This window comes from Toxorhynchites rutilus, chromosome 1 (genome assembly GCF_029784135.1).
Source record: "Toxorhynchites rutilus septentrionalis strain SRP chromosome 1, ASM2978413v1, whole genome shotgun sequence".
In the NCBI taxonomy this organism is placed as follows: Eukaryota; Metazoa; Arthropoda; class Insecta; order Diptera; family Culicidae; genus Toxorhynchites; species Toxorhynchites rutilus.
The window spans coordinates 58,253,691-58,274,471 of NC_073744.1; positions in this window are offsets into that span (position 1 = coordinate 58,253,691).

Sequence of the window (20,781 nt, forward strand, 5' to 3'; positions counted from 1 at the left end):
GCAAAACTCTTGTAAATCTATCAGAAAATGACTGAGCAAAAACTGTGAGTACAAGAGGAAGCTTGTATCTTAAATACTAATAATAACGAAGTATTTCTGTTTGGATAATGGCTGAGATTTTTCAATTGTTCGATAGTTATTTAAAAAAAATCCATACAAATTAGAAAATGTCCTATCTAATCTAACGATATCAACGCCAACAACTTTTTCATGTTTTCCTTGAAAAATTACTATCAATGTTTAATTCGTAACATTTTTATGTATAAATTCTCGTGAATTCCATGCTACGTGTAAAATATTATTTGTTTCAGGAAACTTCATACAAAAATGATTATTTTCCAAAAACTATAAAAGAATTGTGAATTTTAAGGGATATTCATATTTTTTTTTGAGAATTTGAATTTTAATTTTTAAATCTTTGAAAAAATAAATTTATATTTTTGATATATTTTTCTCAGCGCATTCTTCTAAAAAAAATTTGTATTGTTTTCAAACAATTTACTACATTTCATCTTTTGGCCGAATTTTGTTGGTATCATAGTTTTTGAGTTTTTTATTAATTCAAGAAATTTGTTGGCCCATTGCAAAAAGTAGTCTAATTTTTTTTAGAATACCGTCGATGGGGGTGAAATTGGGTCAAAAATGGAAAAAGTTACTATTAGTAATATCTTGACAAATATTGCGAATATTTTTGAAAGCTGTTAGCCGTTTAATAGGGGACATATTTCCACAACTTCTAATGCATAATACTTAACTGTAGTACATAGTTATTATTTAATAATTCATCGAAGTTTGATGTGTAAATAGCCATGAAATAACACCTAAGAAAATATCTCATGCCCAGCAGAACTACTAAAATTGTAAATATTGGATAGAATAATTTTCTAAAGTCTTGCCAGATGAGTCATTACTGATTTTGAACATATAAATTTTTTTTCCATTCGAATTTCAATATTTTCGAAATAATTTCCTATTTACACTGAGTGGGGGTGGGAATGGGTCAAGCACAAAATTGAATTCCATGCCAAACCGATATAGTGATTGTCAGATTTTCATGAAAATTGGTAGTTTTATTCCTCATCGTAAAATATTAGACCCGTATTTTTTATTTTTTTCATCAGGGTGGCCATTTTGGTGGTCCGAAAAACCAACTTTTCCCCCATTTTTTCCAAAAATCACCTTTTTCAATAATTCGTAACTTTTGAGCTACTGGACCGATTTAGATGATCGATGTATCAAATTGAAGCCAATGCGCTAGTTTTGTTCGAAAAATGTTACACTTGAAAAAAAAAAAGATTTTGTTTGCCTAATCATTGATTGTAATTGTTTTTCATAGCTTAGATGGTTTCGGAACTAAGGTCACAATATTTTTTATATTTTTTTTTTTTCTTGAAAGCTGGGGTTTTTCTCCAAAACATATCCGAATATCAGAGAGTTGTTTTTTGACGTAGAACTATGTTTTTCAATAAGGGTGCCAAATCAGAAAACAGGTCACGTTTCCATGAAATAAAGTTAACGTTAATAACTTAATAACTTATCGGCGATCAACGAAGAGGAATGATTTAAATTCTCCATGAACAAAGAAAAGAAGATGAAGAAGCAAATTATTATCGTGGTGCTAGTTATGCAACCGCGATAATAAATATATACAAAGAGGGAGGTAGCGGAAGACGAATATTTGCGCTAGGGTATGAATAAAGGATCTCTGTAGAGGCAAATGTTCAGATATTTTCTTTATTTGAAGCAGTTAACATCGCTTGTTTTCTGTCATCATAAGGGGGCTTCATTGATGCCTTTGACATTGCATCAGTGCATCGAATTGACGCTATGGCGAAGTAGACGTTAAGGTTGTGCGCCACATATATATATGAGAATTTTCAAGCTAAACCGTGCTGAAATTTTGTGAGCCGCGTGGGTCCGCGTGCCAATCGCAAAATTGCCTTCAACAAAGATGGCGTTTGAGTTAATCTTGATTATAAAGAGAATAACAGACAAAATTTATTGCGTTTATTTAGCCACCAAAAAAGTAAATTTCGTTCTTTGTATGTGATTCGGTTTAGCTTGCTAGTAGCAAAATTTTCTTCACTAAGGACAACAGCTACAGCTTCTCTCGAGCATGCGAAAGTGATGCAACTTTTTTCGAGGTCAGTAATATTAACAGAACCGTTTCTTTTGAAAATAGCGCAAAATGATGAGAAGTGTTGATATTCTTAGTCGCTTCAAGCCACCAATGTATGGCTCTGTATGCATGCTATGTTGAACGCTTGTTTGATGCTAGTTGGATTCCGTTGTACGAACGATATCTAGAGGTGCGATTCCACTGAGACAATACCAAATAACATGTAGCATGAAATTTGTTACTTGCAAGTATTCTTGTTGTATTGTTGTATTCGTCTCTCCCGGTAGATCAATATAGTGGAGAGAAAAATCGGAAAATTTTCGGAAAATCCTGAAGGAAGGTGAAAAAATTCGGAAAATTGAATTCCCACATGTTCTAAAATTACATCATAATTAGCGTTGTTAGTCCATTCGATGTTTGCGAAATTGATCTTTGTTCGTAAGTGGAAATGGATTTTCAGGCGAAGTAACGCATTTCCATATCTTATATCTATATATATATATATATATATATATATATATATATATATATATATATATATATATTGTGCTGCCATACAAATGAAACAAAAATTCCTGCATTACTCGAGAATTAATCAAGCAAATGAAACTAAATTAGGAATATTGAGGTTTTGAGGTGCAACAAATGTTTTTATGGTAGTTAGACTTTCCACCCCCCTCACTAAGGGGGGCTGCCATACAAATGAAACATACATTTCTGCATAATTCAAGAACTAATAAAGCAAACTGAACCAAAATTGGCATGTGGAGGTTTTAGGGGGCAAGAAACTTTTCTAAAGTGGTTCAACACTCCTCCCACCTTTGTGAGGGGGGGGGGTCTGGCGACTGCCATAGAAATGAAACACAAATTTCTGCATAACTCGAGAACTAGTCGAGCAAATGAAACCAAATTTGGCATGTGAAGTTTTTAGGGTGCAATAAATGTTGCTATGGTGGTTAAACACTCCACCCCCTCCCTCCTCTGGAATGGAGAGGGGGTCCCATAAAAATATTACACATATTTCAACCAAACATGACAATTGTAAATTTTCGGAAAACTTTGAAGGAAAAAGGGAAAGTACGGAAAATTGAATTCCCATATGTTCTACAATTACATATTGACAAGTGCTGTTAGTCCATTTGATGTCTGCGCTAGCGAAATTGATCTTTGTTCGAAACTGGAAATGGATTTTAATGTGATGAAACGAACTCTTATATCTTCTTCTATCTATACCTATAAAAAAGTATCGCCGAATGTGTTGATAAGAGCAGAACTCGAGGAAAGAATTGTCCGATTTAGGGATGTCTTTATTCTATCATATTTTCTTTATAAAACATTTATTCCATGTAACGGAGAAACATGTTATTTGCAAATGGTTAAAAATTCTTGAACGAGAATTGTGTCTGAAAATAATCTGATATTATATAATCTTGAGTTTTGTTAGAAATACTACGAATTTTATAGTAAGAGGTAAATTCAACGGGGTCGATTAGAATAACAATCAATGAACAGTTCTGCGATTAGACCCATGAACTTTCTCATAGTAAGAAAACGCGAATGTTTGAAGGTATTGATAAAAAAACAAATTGTGGGCGGGACGAAGTTTGCCGGGTCAGCTAGTTTAAAATAAAAATGTAATTCATCAATCATACATAGGTGTCCATCTTTCCCATCCTGTCCGTCTTACCCGACTTTCCTCTACATACGAGAAAAAAACATTTGTTTTCGCTTTGTTGTTTGGACTTTACTTTTTTCAGGATGTTCAGATGAAATGTGCTAGATGCATAACTGAATCGAATTCCAAAGAACGATAAAGCAATGAAAATTTTATATTATTTACGTAATGAGCCACATATGAGATAGTCATATTCCAAATTTGCTGTAACAACTTAGATTTATAATAACACTAACGTGGTCTAACACGGAGAACTTACAAACAAAACATTAATTCAAATTACCGTTTACGATTCATTAGAACCGTTCTCGCTGTACATCTTAACCCCTAATGCACTTTGCAGAGGACTCAGACTCAGACGCATGTTGGCCTCGCATGATTGATGATCAACGTCACCTCGCATTGAACGCTCCAATCCACAATCGGTTGATTTATTATCTACACGCTGTTTGAAATAATACAGGTACCCATTAACTGACATGGCAACTGGATCCCGGGACAGGATCGGGGACTCAGCTGTTTTGTGACATTCTGCGCACGGATCATTTATCGTTGGTAGAACAATTTTTGTATAACCTTTGCCGTGGCGATGTTTCGCAATTTGGGCCGCTTCTGATTTTCACGAGTCTGGAGCCACGCACTATACACAACACAAATGCCACGATGTTGCTGAAAGGGGCCCACTTCAGGACCTAGATGTGATTCTTCGCTAGCAGTGAGTCCCCGTGTCATCAATCAATGCAACATTACCCTATGAAGCCTGCGGCTTGATAGTCTGGGACCGATTAGTAGCTGCGGTGATGCTTCCCGCGATGCAGTGAAATTTCTCTCCACGATAGACGTTTGGAACTGGTTGCTGGCCATTTCGAGTAATTAGTTCTGAACGACAGTATGCTTTTCGAACGCTGAATAAATCTGGAGTGACTTCTCGTCATGCGCAAATCAATAATTGCTTCTTGGAAAAAGAAGACAGAATCAATCGAAACATAAACAGCAAATGGATTCTGAATAAAGAAATATCAGAAGGAAAAAATGCAACTCCAGCGAATCATCTAAACAAACAAATATCTGATTGAGTTGCGTGCTCTTCTAGCCAACCATCGCTTGAGCGAGTCGTCAGACTGGTTTTTTCGCTGAAAGATTATATCATTCTTGCAGCGTGAGAAGTCGAGAATGTAGCTATTAATTTCTGAAAATGTGCAATAAATTTGAGTCGCTATTATCCCGTTGCGGACCGGGATAGCTGCAGCTTTGGGCGCAGCTTCCAGCGTGTGCCACTCAACTCAAGTGAGTAACTGTTCGCTGTCGGGACGCCGATGCGGGGAGGGATTGGGCAGTGGATTCTGGCCAGTTGGAGGTATCCGCCTAATGCATATCATTTCAGCGCTGTTGGAGAGACTGGCACGTGTCGCTTTCAGTCATATTTGCGTACCGCTGTCGCATGTTTATCCGTCTGGCTTAAGGTGTCATGGTGGTGAGAAATGGAATAAAGCTGAGCTATCTTGTCTGACCGTTTCTAAGATAGCCTACATAATTGCATTGAGAATTGTATTGGGGAAGCTTTTTTTCTGCCCTTCTGTTCAATTTGCATATTTGGTATTATATTAGGCTGTCAAAAAAGTCCTGCGGTATTTTTTTTTTGAATTTTCATTTGTTCATAAAATTAGTTACAATCATCTGTTTTAAGTCAAATAAAGGGTGTGTCACATCAAATTGCATCACGGAAAAAACGCTGTAGAAATTCGCCCAGTAGACCGATCCTATTGAAAATTTTAGACAGTAAAATAAAAACTATTAAACAACTTTTGGCATTTTCTTTTTATTCATACTTCGAGCCCAAGCCCGTATGCTCGCACCTTCCTCTTTACCCCGTCCATAAGGTTCTGTACAACGTCAGAAATCCATTTTCTCTTGAAGTCCGCCTCTGATTGATTTGACAACTTTTGGGTTCTTCCGGAGGGCCTGCTTCATAATCGCCCAATATTTCTCTATTGGGCGAAGCTCCGGCGCGTTGGGCGGGTTCATTTCCTTTGGCACGAAGGTGACCCCGTTGGCTTCGTACCACTCCAACACGTCCTTTGAATAGTGGCCTGAAGCGAGATCCGGCCAGAAGATGGTCGGGCCCTCGTGCTGCTTCAATAGTGGTAGTAAGCGCTTCTGTAGGCACCTTAGGGTAAACCTGCCCGTTTACCGTGTCGGTCATCACGAAGGGGGCGCTCCGCTTTCCGCAAGAGCAGATCGCTTGCCACACCATGTACTTTTTGGCAAACTTGGATAGTTTCTGTTTGCGAATCTCCTCCGGAACGCTGAATTTGTCCTCTGCGGAGAAGAACAACAGGCCCGGCAGATGACGAAAGTCCGCTTTGACGTAGGTTTCGTCGTCCATTACCAGGCAATGCGGCTTCGTCAGCATTTCGGTGTACAGCTTCCGGGCTCGCGTCTTCCCCACCATGTTTTGCCTTTCGGTTAGCGGTTAGGAGCCTTCTGAACCTTGTATGTACGCAGGCCCTCCCGCTGCTTGGTCCGCTGGACGAATGAACTTGACAAATTCAGCTTATTGGCGACATCCCGGACCGAACATCTCGGATCACATCTAAACTGCTTAACTACGCGCTTGTGATCTTTTTCACTGACGGAGCATCCATTTTTGCCGTTCTTCACCTTCCGGTCGATGGTAAGGTTCTCGAAGTATCGTTTTAGTACTCTGCTGACCTTGGATTGGACGATTCCCAGCATCTTACCGATGTCCCGATGTGACAACTCCGGATTCTCGAAATGAGTGCACAGGATTAATTCACGACGCTCTTTTTCGTTCGACGACATTTTTTCACATTTACGAAAAATTGACAGTGAAGCATGACCAACGTGATCTATACACTCTTATCTGATTATAAGCGAAAGCTGAAGATATAATTCCTAAAAATTAAATTTCTACAGCGTTTTTTCCGTGATGCAATTTGATGTGACACACCCTTTATGCGCCGTTTTGTTCGATGACTTGTTCCCATCGAGATGCCAACTTCATAATACCCCTGTTATAGAAGCTCGCTTCCTTATTGGCAAAAAACTTGGATAGCCAATTTTCACAGGCCTCTTTTGTGGCTAACTTCTGACTACCTAGCTCGTTTGCCATGGACAAAAACAGGTGGTAGTCACTTGGTGCTAGGTCCGGACTATACGGCGGATGCAAAAGAACCTCCCATCCGAGCTCCCGGAGCTTCTGGTGCGTCACCAAAGAAGTGTGTGGCCTGGCGTTGTCCTGATGGAAGACAATGCGCCCTTGTTTATCAAAGATGGCCTCTTCTTCATGAGTGCTACCTTCAAGCGGTCCAGCTGTTGGCAGTACAGGTCCGAATTGAGCGTTTGGCCATAGGGAAGCAGCTCATAATAGATTATTCCTTGACAATCCCACCAAACACACAGCAGAACCTTCCTGGCCGTTAATGAGGGCTTGGCCACCGTCTGAGCCGCTTCAGCGGGCTTCGACCACGACCGTTTGCGCTTCACGTTGTCGTAAGTGACCCACTTTTCATCGCCAGTCACCATCCGCTTCAGAAACGGGTCGATTTTGTTGCGATTCAGCAGCGATTCACATGCGTCGATACGGTCAAAGATGTTTTTTGCGTCAACGTGTGTGGCACCCATACATCGAGCTTCTTTGTGAATCCAAGCTTCTTCAAATGGTTAATAACGGTTTGATGACTTATCCCCAGCTCTTGGCCGATGCTACGGCTGCTACTATGCTGGTCTTTCTCGGCTAATTCAGCGATTTTGTCGACTACCTCTACACCAGAACGAAAACGTTGAAACCATCGTTGTGCGGTGGAAATGGAAAAGTGTATCTGGTCCATAAACTGCACAAATTTTATTGGCAGCTTGAGATGCATTTTTGCCTTTGTCATAGTAGTACTGTAAAATATGTCGGATTATCTCTTTATTTTGCTCCATATTTGCGACACTATAACTCACGAACGACTTAACCAAACAAAAACACTGTCAAGGACTATATTATAGCGCGCAAAAATACCTTTCCAACAAGCTATAGTATGACTCGATACAATGAATACAACTAGAACTACGCGCTTACAACGACACCTCGCGGAAATACCGCAGGACTTTTTTGACAGCCTAATATTTATACATTCTAAAGCCCGATAGGAAGCTGACTTTTAACCGTTAGCTTCGACTACAACGAACACGTAACACAATGTATAAGCAAGAGGACAGATTAAAGTCATCCACCAATTGCCCTGTGTCGATCTGCAGCCAGCGTTAATTAATAGATCGGTTGTATCTGTCACTGACCAACTCAAAATAACCGCGATAACCAATAATTTACAAAACATGATTGCCAATGAACAGAGATAATCCAAGCCCACGGTGTACAGCAATATCACTAGACCCATTAGCCGAGCCGTGCCTCAATTGCACTGGATCCGATCTCGAAAGGGCAGGCAAATCTTCGGTGGAGTCTGATCCGGGTGCGAACGTGTGAATGTGGTACGTGGGGTGCAACAGGTTAATTACTGTGTCGTAAAGTAAAATCTTATCACCTCAATTAGACCGCGAATTGAGTAAGCAATCAAAGAAGTCGCGTCCCGCATGAAGTCGGCTGAGAAATTAGACGCTTGTATCCGATCAATAATTTGCTCTGCGGGAAGCTCGAAATATTGTTGTAAATCGAATCGATTCAACATCTGGAAGAAATTGGGTCTCGCACATTTTTCATTACGGAAAGAAAAATAAATTGAACTTAACACACTTAACACTTCACACATAATGTACCATTCATTTAATCAATTTCTGGGACGCTTGCAAAATATGGTACTCGTTCGTATGCTTTAATGTTTGTCAATTCACTGGAAGAATCAAATTATTTTTAAACAGAGATGCCAGAACTAAGGTTAATATCCGCTGATCTTCGGATTTCTTTGATGTTTACGGAAAACCAGATGAAACATCTACGGAATTTATTATAATTATAATTATTATGAATTCATAGGTATTTTTGTTTTCAGTGTATGTTGTCCCGATTTTGCGATTATTTAATATTGGGTTGTCCGGAAGGTTTGTGATGATTTTTTCCCCAGTATAAATATACATATTTAGGCTCTTTTGGTGTTAGCCTGACGGGACCGAGAATTCAATATTGTAGAGTAGAATGGGGTCAAACCGGTATGGGGGCATAATAGGTAGATGGCGTTATCGTCGTTATGTTATTACAGATGTCGCTTGTTTTTCGTGATTGGATACGTGGCAGACAACAATTGAATTCAATTGAATTCGGGAATTGTTTCATACTATCAAAAATTTAATCAATACAAACGAATGATTGCTACGCTAAGGTAGTCCCACGTCAACCTTGCGGTCATATCATAGATATAACCCACCCATTTTTTTTAATCATTTGCTACATTGAGATTTTTCTACCAGAATGGCGTCAATGAAAACCTGTATTATATTTGTGTATATTGTTTTATTTCACGCCAAATATAGTGACCTATATTGCCCCCACTTTTTTAAAATCTCGAAAAAGGTACTTTCGCCTTATTGAATTTAGCTTGCAAAATATTTAGCCAGACTTGAAGTCAGTGTAGCCAAAATGTTGCCAGATAAACAACCTTTCCAACGCGTGCTTAATTTTTAAAATTGGTGCAAAAACACCATCGCACGAGCTCTCCAAAAAAACCGACCGGTTTGACCCCACTCTACTCTAATAATTACAACAGTTGACCTAACTGACCTGATTAACATAGTACATTATTCATAACCGATTACTCACCATTGGCTCGAGGTTATTATTACAATCTTGTTGTTTTGACGTATTTCAGGAAGGGTGCCAAATCAAGAAATAGGTCACGTTTCTATGAAATAAAGTTAACGTTAATAACTATTTTCACTGTGAACGAATTCTCATGATTTGTATACCAATTGAATCCGGAATTCTCTAAGAGTTTTATATGCTAAACATTACGCGTCTATAACAATTAATAAAATGTTATTTCTCATGAGATGAACAATTGAATAACTGTAAAATGTCAAGCGGAATATGTTTCCCTAAAACGTACTTTTAAACTGAGAAGTCTGGGAAAATTGTCATTTCAAATACTAGAGGTGAATGAACTTTCGCGGTTCGAGAACTACGTAAACATGAGATGTGCAATAATTTCAGAAGGAAATGTAAAATACAATGATCGCTTGATAACTCTTCCGTTCACATATTTTGACAGTCCAGGGCATTATATCAAACATGAAAGGACGTTCATAAAATTTATTTGTAACAAAGAACATAATATATTACAAAAATTTCGATGCCTTCTAAAATAATATTCGAAGTGGTAAACAAGTGGATTGCATAATGTAATTGCGTAGTTTTACGTCGAAAATATGCGGTCGTGTCCTAGATACAACCCCTTACAATTTTTTTTTATAATTATATAATTTGCTATTTTCACACAAACTTCTGCATAACTCGAGGACTAATCAAGTAAATGAAGCCAAATTTGGAATGTCAAAGATTTTAGGAACGAAAAATGTTTTGACGTAGGACTACGTCTTTCATTTCTATACCGGGGTGTGAAATCAAAGTTTCGAAAACGAAAGCGTTACGCCGGAGACCGAGTTTTTGAGCGTTAATAGCTCCTAAACAACTGAACGAAATGGTATGATAAACACTTCATTCGAACGATAAAATATCTACGCGTTATATACTTGTTACTTTCTGATCCAAAAACTTGTTTCAATAGCCTTAAAATTGTTTTCAAAACAGGCCATTGAAATCACCAATCGGTATGTAAGCGAGCGTCGTTCAAAAATCCACTCATTCATAATTGAACAGCGATTGGAGCATGTTGTGGCTGTTGTTGTAACTTCGTTCATCATGAAAGCGCTGATGAACGGTGTCACCAAGAGCCTGTTTGTGCATCTTAGGCCATCAGGAGGAGAGTGATACCACTGAAAAGGCGACCAAGAGAGTATCGGCATCACAAAACGGTTCCGCTTGAAGCATCGGAGCAGCCGCCACAAACACACATACACGCGCGGAATTCTTCTTATTTTGTTGCTGTTCACCATCGAGAAGATTCCGGAAAGATGTAATTGTTGCTGGAAAACAATCTGCCAGTTCCCCTTGGAATTGAAATAAAATAAGTAAAAAAAACTTTTTAAGTTAAACGGTTTAAATGTGATTAAACATAATAATGTACTAAAAGCTAGAGAATAATTAGGCAAGTAGCAGTTAGCAGTTATCACACCTCTCCTTCATTAGTCTAGGGAATTGATAAGACTAAAATAAAATCGTGGGATATATGATGAAGTCGCTAATTGTGGATAATGGAAATCCAACGTGCCCCATGATTTTATTCTAGTCTTTTCAATGACCTAGACTAATGATGGAGAGGTGTGATAACTGCTAACTGCTACTTGCCTAATTATTCTCTAGCTTTTAGTACATTATTATGTTTAATCACATTTAAACCGTTTAACTTAAAAAGTTTTTTTTACTTATTTTATTTTTTAGTTTTTAGTACATTATCTGTTTCATTAGAATATTTCTCTACAATAAAACCATTGTACTGTATTCTATCAGTCAAAAAATCTCATTTGATACCGATATTGAGTGGATTGCAGAAAATACATAGTGTGTTCTCCAAATCAAATTCGCTCGTTTGATACACATATCTCAATCATCTTTTTTTTTGAGAATGGAATCAGCTATTTGGCGGTCAAATTGGATTTTCCAAGATAAGCAGTTTTAAAATAACAGCAGAGATAAAGGTGTTTTATAAATTCGGTCAGTTCCTATTGGTCAAATTTCTATTAATTTGAGACAACCCTACATACAAACATACAAACAGTTAAAGCTAAATAAAACCGTTTAATAAAGTAATTTGCTGTATTGTGATTGCGGCCATCTTGGATTTGGATTTTTCATGATCTGCTGTGATCTACTATTCAAGCCCTTTCATTTGATACCCATATTGATGGGGTTTTGGAAAACCCATATCGATGGGGTTTTGAGAAAATATGTGATCCGCCATTTGGTAGCGGCCGCCATCTTGAATTTTCAAGATTATGAAATACGCAGTTTTATAATGACTACAGAGATAAAGGTGTGTTTCAAATTTCAGATCAATCGGTCAACAGAAAGGGGGTCAAATTTCTATTAATGTGGGTCAGCGCTACAGACAAACACGTTACAAACATACAAACATACAAACAGATTACAGGGCAAACTAAATAAAACCGTTTAAAAAAATACATTCAAGCGAAAGAATTTATTTTAATGTTTTCTATCCATATAATACTGGGGCCAAATACATTTGGTTTTGTGATTTTTCAATCAAGTGCGATCAACGTAAGACCACGTTTTTCGGCAATTTATTAGAGGTGCAATGAATTTTAAGGAGGAATTCCCGCTCTACGCGCACTGGCAAACGATGTTTACTCAACAATTTCTCAAACAAGAAATGGGTGTTGTGAGAAAGGATGAGCGAACGCAAAAGTAATGTAGACTGATTTGATGCAACATTTATTTTGTCTATTGGAAATGAATTACAAATCATATCACAATACAAACAATGTATTATGAATTATACAACTCTTGTGTGATTGCTTCTTTGCTGAATTTTGTGCCTTCAACGTAACGCTCTCGTTTTCAAAGTCCCCCAAATATTCATTTATTCATTCATTCAGAATTGATTCAGATGCAACTAAAAACAAATGATCACTAAATCAACGATAGTCCTACCTCACCCTGGCGGTAACACCATAGATATAACCCACTTCCTGTTTTTTTTATTAATCCGTTTATTTTTACAGGCTCAGTTATATAAGTTTAAAGGAGTCAAACTCTTAACTATATTTCTACCAGCATATATTAACATGTTTCTCAATTCTATCTATATATATATAAATGGATTTCTCTCTGTCTGTCTGTCTGTCTGATTCTTATGGACTGGGAAACTACTGAACCGATAAACATGAAAATTAGTATGTGTGGGTTTTTGGGGCCGGGGAAGGTTTTCGTGATAATTTGAGACCCCTTCCCCCTCTCTAAGGGGGGTGCTGCCATACAAATAAAACACAAATTTTCGCATTACTCGAGAATTATTCAAGCAAATGAAACCGAATAAGGCATAATGAGGTTCTTGAGTGCAATAAATCTTTTTATGGTGGTTAGACACTCCTCCTGCTCTCTAAGGGTGGTCTGTCGTACAAATGAAACACAAATTTCGACATAACTCGAAAACTAATCAAGCAAATGGAGCCAAATTTGGCATGTGAAGGTTTTACGGGGCACTAAACGTTTCTACACAAACACAAACTTCTGCATTACTCGAGAACTAATCAAGAACAATTTAGGACGTGAAGGTTTTGGGTATGAGAAATGTTTCTATAATAGTATAACACCCCTCCCTCCTATGGAATGGAGGGGGGGTCCCATAAAAATATTACACATATTTGAACCAAAAATATTCCAATCAAAAATGACAATTGAAAATTTTCGGAAAATTCTGAAGGAAAAAGGGAAAATTTGGAAAATTAGTTTCCCATATGTTCTACAATTACATAGTGACAAGGGCTGTTAGTTCATTTGATGTTTGCGCTAGCGAAATTGATTTTTGTTCGAAACTGGAAGTGGATTTTAATGTGATGAAACGCACTCCTATATCTTCTTCTATCTATACCAACAAGTATTAATAACAAAACACAAATTTTGGGCGGGACGAAGTTGCCGGGTCAGCTAGTGGTTAATAAAATAGGAAACCGATTACTCGCGGTCGACTCCAGTTTAAAAAGGGTGGCATATTTTCATTAGGGAAAAGATGGGATGTAAGGAGATGTGTGTTCACACTCACACTCACATTCTCATTCACACTGACACTTTACACTCAATTCTTGAATTAAAATATTTTTTTTAGTACTAAAATTTTTGATGAATTTTTTTTTGATAATTTTTCTTGATACACCGTGGTAAGATGCACATTCAGTATTTTTTTCAAATTTTTATCTCGGATCTATTGAGGATGGCGTGAAACAAACGAAAAAGTTCGTTTTTCTCTATAGATCCTACGTCAAACCACATAGGGGTTCAAATAAACCACAAAAATTTCTTATTTAATATCCTTCACAATATTTGCCATACAGCTAGTGATTTGGTTTAGGGGCACTTTTTACTCCCTTACCCGGCCAGGCCCTTACCGCACAATCGTTTGGTGTCTGTGTTTCCGTTCAAGAACACCGATGTAGATTACGCTGGCTCTGTCACCTTTAAGGGGGTACTCTAGTGTAGATACACGAATTTCGTACGTTTTTTCATGTTCCATAAAAATAAAACAAAGAATATTTTTACGATCCATTATATCATTATTTGTTCATCTATCTTTTAACAATAAAACAAAAATTTAACGGGAAAAAAATATTCATAACTAGAATAGCTAAGAGCTGATGAAGTGAGAGGGTTCAAAAAAACAGGAAGTGGGTTATATCTATGGTTAACCGCAAGGGTGACGTAGGACTATCGTTGATTTAGAGATCATTTGTTTGAAGTTGAATCTGAATTCATTCTGAATGAATGAATATTTGGAGAACTTCGAAAACGAGAGCGTTACGTTGGAGGCACAAGGTTTTATGCATCCAATATTGGATACGGAAATATCCTACTGATGGGGAAGAATAATCTTAAGAAGCTATCCTGTTAATTGCGATTGATTGAAAAATCACAAAACCAAATGTATTTGGTCACAGTGTTACATGGATAGAAAACATTCAAATAAACTCTTTCACATGAATGTATTTTTAAATTCTTAGAGGAACTGGCAGATTATTTTCCGGATCTTTCTCGATGCTGAACGGCATCCAAACGGAAAGAATTCCGTGCGTGTATGTGTATGTGTAGAGGCTGCTTCGATGGTCACCTTCTCTTCTCCTGAAGGATCGGCTTCTCTGTGCTCCCTCACAGTTTCAAACAAACTGCTTGCGTTTCAGGGCAGATCTCGATCCTTCGCCGTCCAGCACCCTCAGCAACGATGTTGTCTTGTCGATGTCCTCACGAAAAATGAATGCGTCTCACCGCTAGAATATCGCTTAAGTATGCTTTTTGTGCGTGATTGAATCGAGAGAAGGCGTGGTTTACGATGGCAATTTGGAAGGCAAACTAGAGGGGAATGAACTCTTTGAGCTCGGAACTTTCGGCGACTGAGCAATAATCGATTGCGGGCGCATACAATATTGGATACGGAAATATCCTACTGATGGAGAAGAATAATCTTCAGAAGCTGTCCTGTCAATTGCGATTGATTGAAAAATCACAAAACCAAATGTATTTGGTCACAGTGTTACATGGATAGAAAACATTCAAATAAACTCTTTCACATGAATGTATTTTTAAATTCCCAGAGGAATTGGCAGATTATTTTCCGCGCGTGTATGTGTGTGTGTGTGTGTGTGTGTGTGTGTGTGTGTGTAGCGGCTGCTTCGAGATCTTCCCGGGGAACCGTTTGTGGCATCACTCTCCTCCTGATGGATTCCCCTCTGGCCTAAGGTGCACAAACATGCTCTTGGTGACACCGTTCATCCGCGCTTTCATGATAAATGAAGAGCTTCACCACAACAGCGACAACATGCTCCAATCGCTGTTCAATTAGAACTGAGTGGATTTCCGAGCGGCGCTCGCTTATATACCGATTGACGATTTCAATAGCCTGTTTTGAAAGCAAATTTAAGACTATTGATACAAGTTTTTGGATCAGAAAGTAACAAGTATAGAACGCGTAGACATTTTATCTTTCGAATGGAGTGTTTATCATACCATTTCGTTCAGTTGTTTAGGAGCTATTAACACTCAAAATCTCGGTCTCCGGCGTAACGCTTTCGTTTCCGAAACTTTGATTTTACACCCCGGTATAGAAATGAAAGACGTAGTCCTACGTCAAAACGACAAACGGTAAACAGTTTCATCAAAGTGATTTCTTCGATATGGGGATATATTCACTACATCATGTCATGTATTTCATATTCTTCATTATGAAATCTATATCCATGGCACCTATCGGTATCGAATTATCATCGACACCGCGATTTTCGCTAAATGCTCCTTTCAGTTCGGTCTGTAAAAAACTTTTCTGAACTCTAATCCATTAAATTTGGAGCCCTGAAAAGGGCCGTTGATTATATGCTAAGCTAATATAGCACGCTCTTCTCGGATACGATGGGCCAGCTGGATGTCCTTGGGCATGATGTGACGCGTTTTGCATGGATAGCACACAAATTGGTATCTTCGAATAAGCCTCCTGCAGCGTCATAGCCGCGGAACTTTGGAAGCGCAAGTCGGTTTTGAAGTCCTGAGCAATTCCACGATCCAAATGCTGCAAAGGTAGCTTGCGGATCAGCAATTCGGTCGACTTCTGATAGCGACGAATTTCATGCGAAGTTCCCGGTCGATAGCGATGTGGCTTCTCCACCTATCCTGCTACTGGTGCGCTTATCCGAGCTGCTTTCGTGGTGCCTTACCACCGAAGGAATAACGAGCTGTCTGCTTAGTCCCGATGAAACGAGTCCTCACGGTGCGAGAGTAGAGTAAGAAATGAACGAAAGCAAGGGAAGTGTCATTTTATAAAACATAAAAGAATCGAATGTAAACCCCACCCTCTTTATTATATAAGCTTACTGTATACTCACGAATATAATAAGGGTGGGATTTAGATTCTATACTTTTATGGTTTATAAAATGACGCTTCCTTTGCTTTCGTTCATTTCTTACTCTACTCTCGCACCGTGAGGACTCGAGCTCGTTAGTCTTTCGCAGACAGCTCGTTAGTCATTCGGTTGTAAGGCACACGAAGTCAGCTCGGATAAGCGCACCAGTAGCAGGATAGGTGGAGAAGCCACATCGCTATCGACCGGGAACTTTGCGTGAAATTCATCGCTATCAGAAGTCGACCGAATTGCTGATCCGCAGCTACCTTTGCAGCATTTGGTTCGTGGAATTGCTCAGGACTTCAAAACCGACTTGCGCTTCCAAAGTTCCGCGGCTATGACGCTGCAGGAGGCTTATTCGAAGATACCAATTTGTGTGCTATCCATGCAAAACGCGTCACATCATGCCCAAGGACATCCAGCTGGCCCATCGTATCCGAGAAGAGCGTGCTATATTAGCTTAGCATATAATCAACGGCCCTTTTCAGGGCTCCAAATTTGATGGATTAGAGTTTAGAAAAGTTTTTTACAGGCCGAACTGAAAGGAGCATTTAGCGAAAATCGTGGTTTCGATAATAATTCGTTACCGATAGGTGCCATGGATATGGATTTCTTAATGAAGAATATGAAATACATGACATGATGTAGTGAATATATCCGAAGAAATCACTTTGGTGAAACTGCATTATAAAATTATTTGTGTACGAATGCCGCAATCGATAGTCGACTCTAATGTGCGCTGGGTAATTTCCTCGGAGGACTCGATTCCTCCTTTGAACATTAATAATCTCTTTCTGGCAAAACGATGTGGTATGAATCACATTATTTGAATGATAGAATGAAGAAGTTTTCTGCCAATTTCCTTCAACCTCCAAACGTATCTTTCTCCCGTTTGTCGTTTTCGCGTTCGCTAATCCTTTCTCACAACACCCATTTCTAGTTTGAGAAATTGTTGAGTAAACATTGTTTGTCAGTGCGCGTAGAGCGGGAATTCCTAAAGATTCATTGCACCTCTAATAAATTGCCGAAAGACGTGGTCTTACGTTGATCGCACTTGATTGAAAAAATCAAAAACGAAATGTATTTGGTCGCAGCATTATATGAGTGGAAAGCAAATAATCGCTCGAAAATGACTAGATTTTCGCGATGTGAAAAATTTTCCGTTTTTCATGTTATGCATCCAATATTGGATACGAAAATTTCCACTGATGGGGAAAAAAATATTCAGAAGCTTTCCTGTTAATTGCGATTGATTGAAAAATAACAAAACCAAATGTATTTGGTTGCAGTGTTATATGGATAGAAAACATTAAAATAAACTATTTCGCATGAATGTATTTTTCAATTCCCAGGGGAACTGGCAGATTATTTTTCAGCAACGATGATAGCAACGAGAATTCCGCGCGTGTATGTGTGTGTGTGTGATGGCTGCTCCGATGTTTCAAGCGGAACCGTGGCATCACTCTCCTCCTGATGGATTCCCTTTTGGCCTTAGGTGCACAAACAGGCTCTTGGTGACACCGTTCATCAGCGTTTTCATGATAAACGAAATTAGCTTCAATTAGTTCAATCATAACTGAGTGGGTTTACGAGCGCCGCTCGCTTATATACCGATTGGTGATTTCAATAGCCTGTTTTGAAAGCAATTTTAAGACTATTGAAACAAGTTTTTGGATCAAAAAGTAACAAGTATATGACGCGTAGACATTTTATCTTTCAAATGAAGTGTTTATCATACCATTTCGTTCAGTTGTTTAAGAGCTATTAACGCTCAAAATCTCGGTCTCCGGCGTAACGCTTTCGTTCTCGAAACTTTGGTTTTACACCCCGGTATAGAAATGAAAGACGTAGTCCTACGTCAAAAAAAGATTGCGTAGTCCTACGTCCTAAGCGGTCGTGTCTCGGATACAACTCCTCGATTTTTTTTTGTGCTAGTGTAGATATGGAAGATAGATAAACGTATATTTCATGAAAGTATGCTTCCAAATACCAGCAGGGTAACCTTACTGTTGCAAGTTGTGGGGTTCGATCACATCTCAAGCGGAACATAGGAGCAAAAGGATTCAGAGTTTGTGATCGATATCTGAGTGGGAAGGAGAAAGTGCTGATAGCTTTTGACTCCACTCGACTTTTTTGAGTCTATTGAAGTAACAAAAAATTAAATAGCTAAGAATATATTACAAGTGGATTGAATAATATAATTCCGTAGTTCTACGTCGAAAACTGCGGTCGTGTCCTAGATACAACTCATTACAATTTTTTGACAAAATGGAGTCCGTTTGAAAAACAAACGTCTTAAAACATGTTTTCCTTAGGTTTCTCTTTTTTTATCTATATTATAGTGATTTTCAACTCAGGTTTCTCGTTTTTTTAAATAGTAAAGCATAAAAAAATGGGTGGGTTATATCTATGATATAACCGCAAGGTTGTCGTGGGACCACCTCAGCTTAGCAATCATTTTTTTGTGTTGATTAAATTTTTCATTGAATGAAGCAATTTCCGAATCCAATTCAATATATTTGCTTTGTGAGTAAAAAGATTGTATAATGTCATGTAAGGTCAATTCATGCATTGGGATAGATTATGTGCTTCGTTACAAGTAAATTTAATGACAGACCTTTTACGTTTGGAATGGTGCCTAGGACAAAATATGTGAACGGAAGAATTATCAAACGATTATTTTATTTTACATTTCCCTCTGAAGTTTGAATCTCTCAAGTGTACGTACTTCTCGAACCGCGAGTTTGGTACTCAGTTTCAATTTCGACATGTATGTCGAACGTATACTGTTTAATCACTAGGCATTATCGCAGCAAATGGTTATCAACATTTTGCCTAATCACCAAATGATGTGCGTAGAAATTCAGTGAGCAGAAGATATGAAGGCATATACTTCAATGCAATCTTGAATAACCGAACCGAAGCGTTGTGTTCGTACTCGATTTTGTAATCCGTGTTAGAAAAACACTTTTCGGTGTGCAAAAAACAGGAAGAGGGTTATATCTATGGTATAACCGCAAGGGTGACGTAGGACTATCGTTGATTTAGAGATCATTTGTTTGAAGTTGAATCTAAATTCATTCTGAATGAATGAATATTTGGGGGACTTCGAAAACGAGAGCGTTACGTTGGAGGCACAAGGTTTTATGCATCCAATATTGGATACGGAAATATCCTACTTATGGGGAAGAATAATCTTCAGAAGCTATCCTGGTTATTGCGATTGATTGAAAATCACAAAACCAAATGTATTTGGTCACAGTGTTACATGGATAGAAAACATTCAAATAAACTCTTTCACATGAATGTATTTTTAAATTCCCAGAGGAACTGGCAGATTATTTTCCGGATCTTTCTCGATGCTGAATGGCATCCAAACGGAAAGAATTCCGTGCGTGTATGTGTGTATGTAGCGGCTACTTCGATGGTCACCTTCTCTTCTCCTGAAGGATCGGCTTCTCTGTGCTCCCTCACTGTTTCAAACAAACTGATTGCGTTTCAGGGCAGATCTCGATCCTTCGCCGTCGAGCACCCTCAGCAACGATGTTGTCTTGTCGATGTCCTCACAAAAATGAATGCATCTCACCACCAGAATATCGCTTAAGTATGCTTTTTGTGTGTGATTGAATCGAGAGAAGGCGTGGTTTACGATGGCAATTTGGAAGGCAAACTAGAGGGGAATGAACTCTCTGAGCTCGGAACTTTCGGCGACTGAGCAATAATTGATTGCGGGCGCATACAATATTGGATACGGAAATATCCTACTGATGGGGAAGAATAATCTTCAGAAGCTATCCTGTTAATTGCGATTGCTTGAAAAATCACAAAACCAAATGTATTTGGTCACAGTGTTACATGGATAGAAAACATTCAAATAAACTCTTTCACATGAATGTAATTTTCAATTCCCAGAGGAACTGTCAGATTATTTTCAGAAACGATTAGATATTTCCACATTTTCCTCGATACTGGAAGCCCACCAGTGGTTAATGCTAACTCGATAACCATCTGTTAATAGCACTTGATTGAAACATATTTGGTCACAGTGTTACATGGATAGAAAACATTCAAATAAACTCTTTCACATGAATGTATTTTTAAATTCCCAGAGGAACTGGCAGATTATTTTCCAGATCTTTCTCGATGTTGAATGGCATCCAAACGGAAAGAATTCCGCGCGTGTATGTGTGTGTGTGTATGTGTGTGTGTAGCGGCTGCTTCGAGATCTTCCCAGGGAACCGTTTGTGGCATCACTCTCCTCCTGATGGATTCCCTTCTGGCCTAAGGT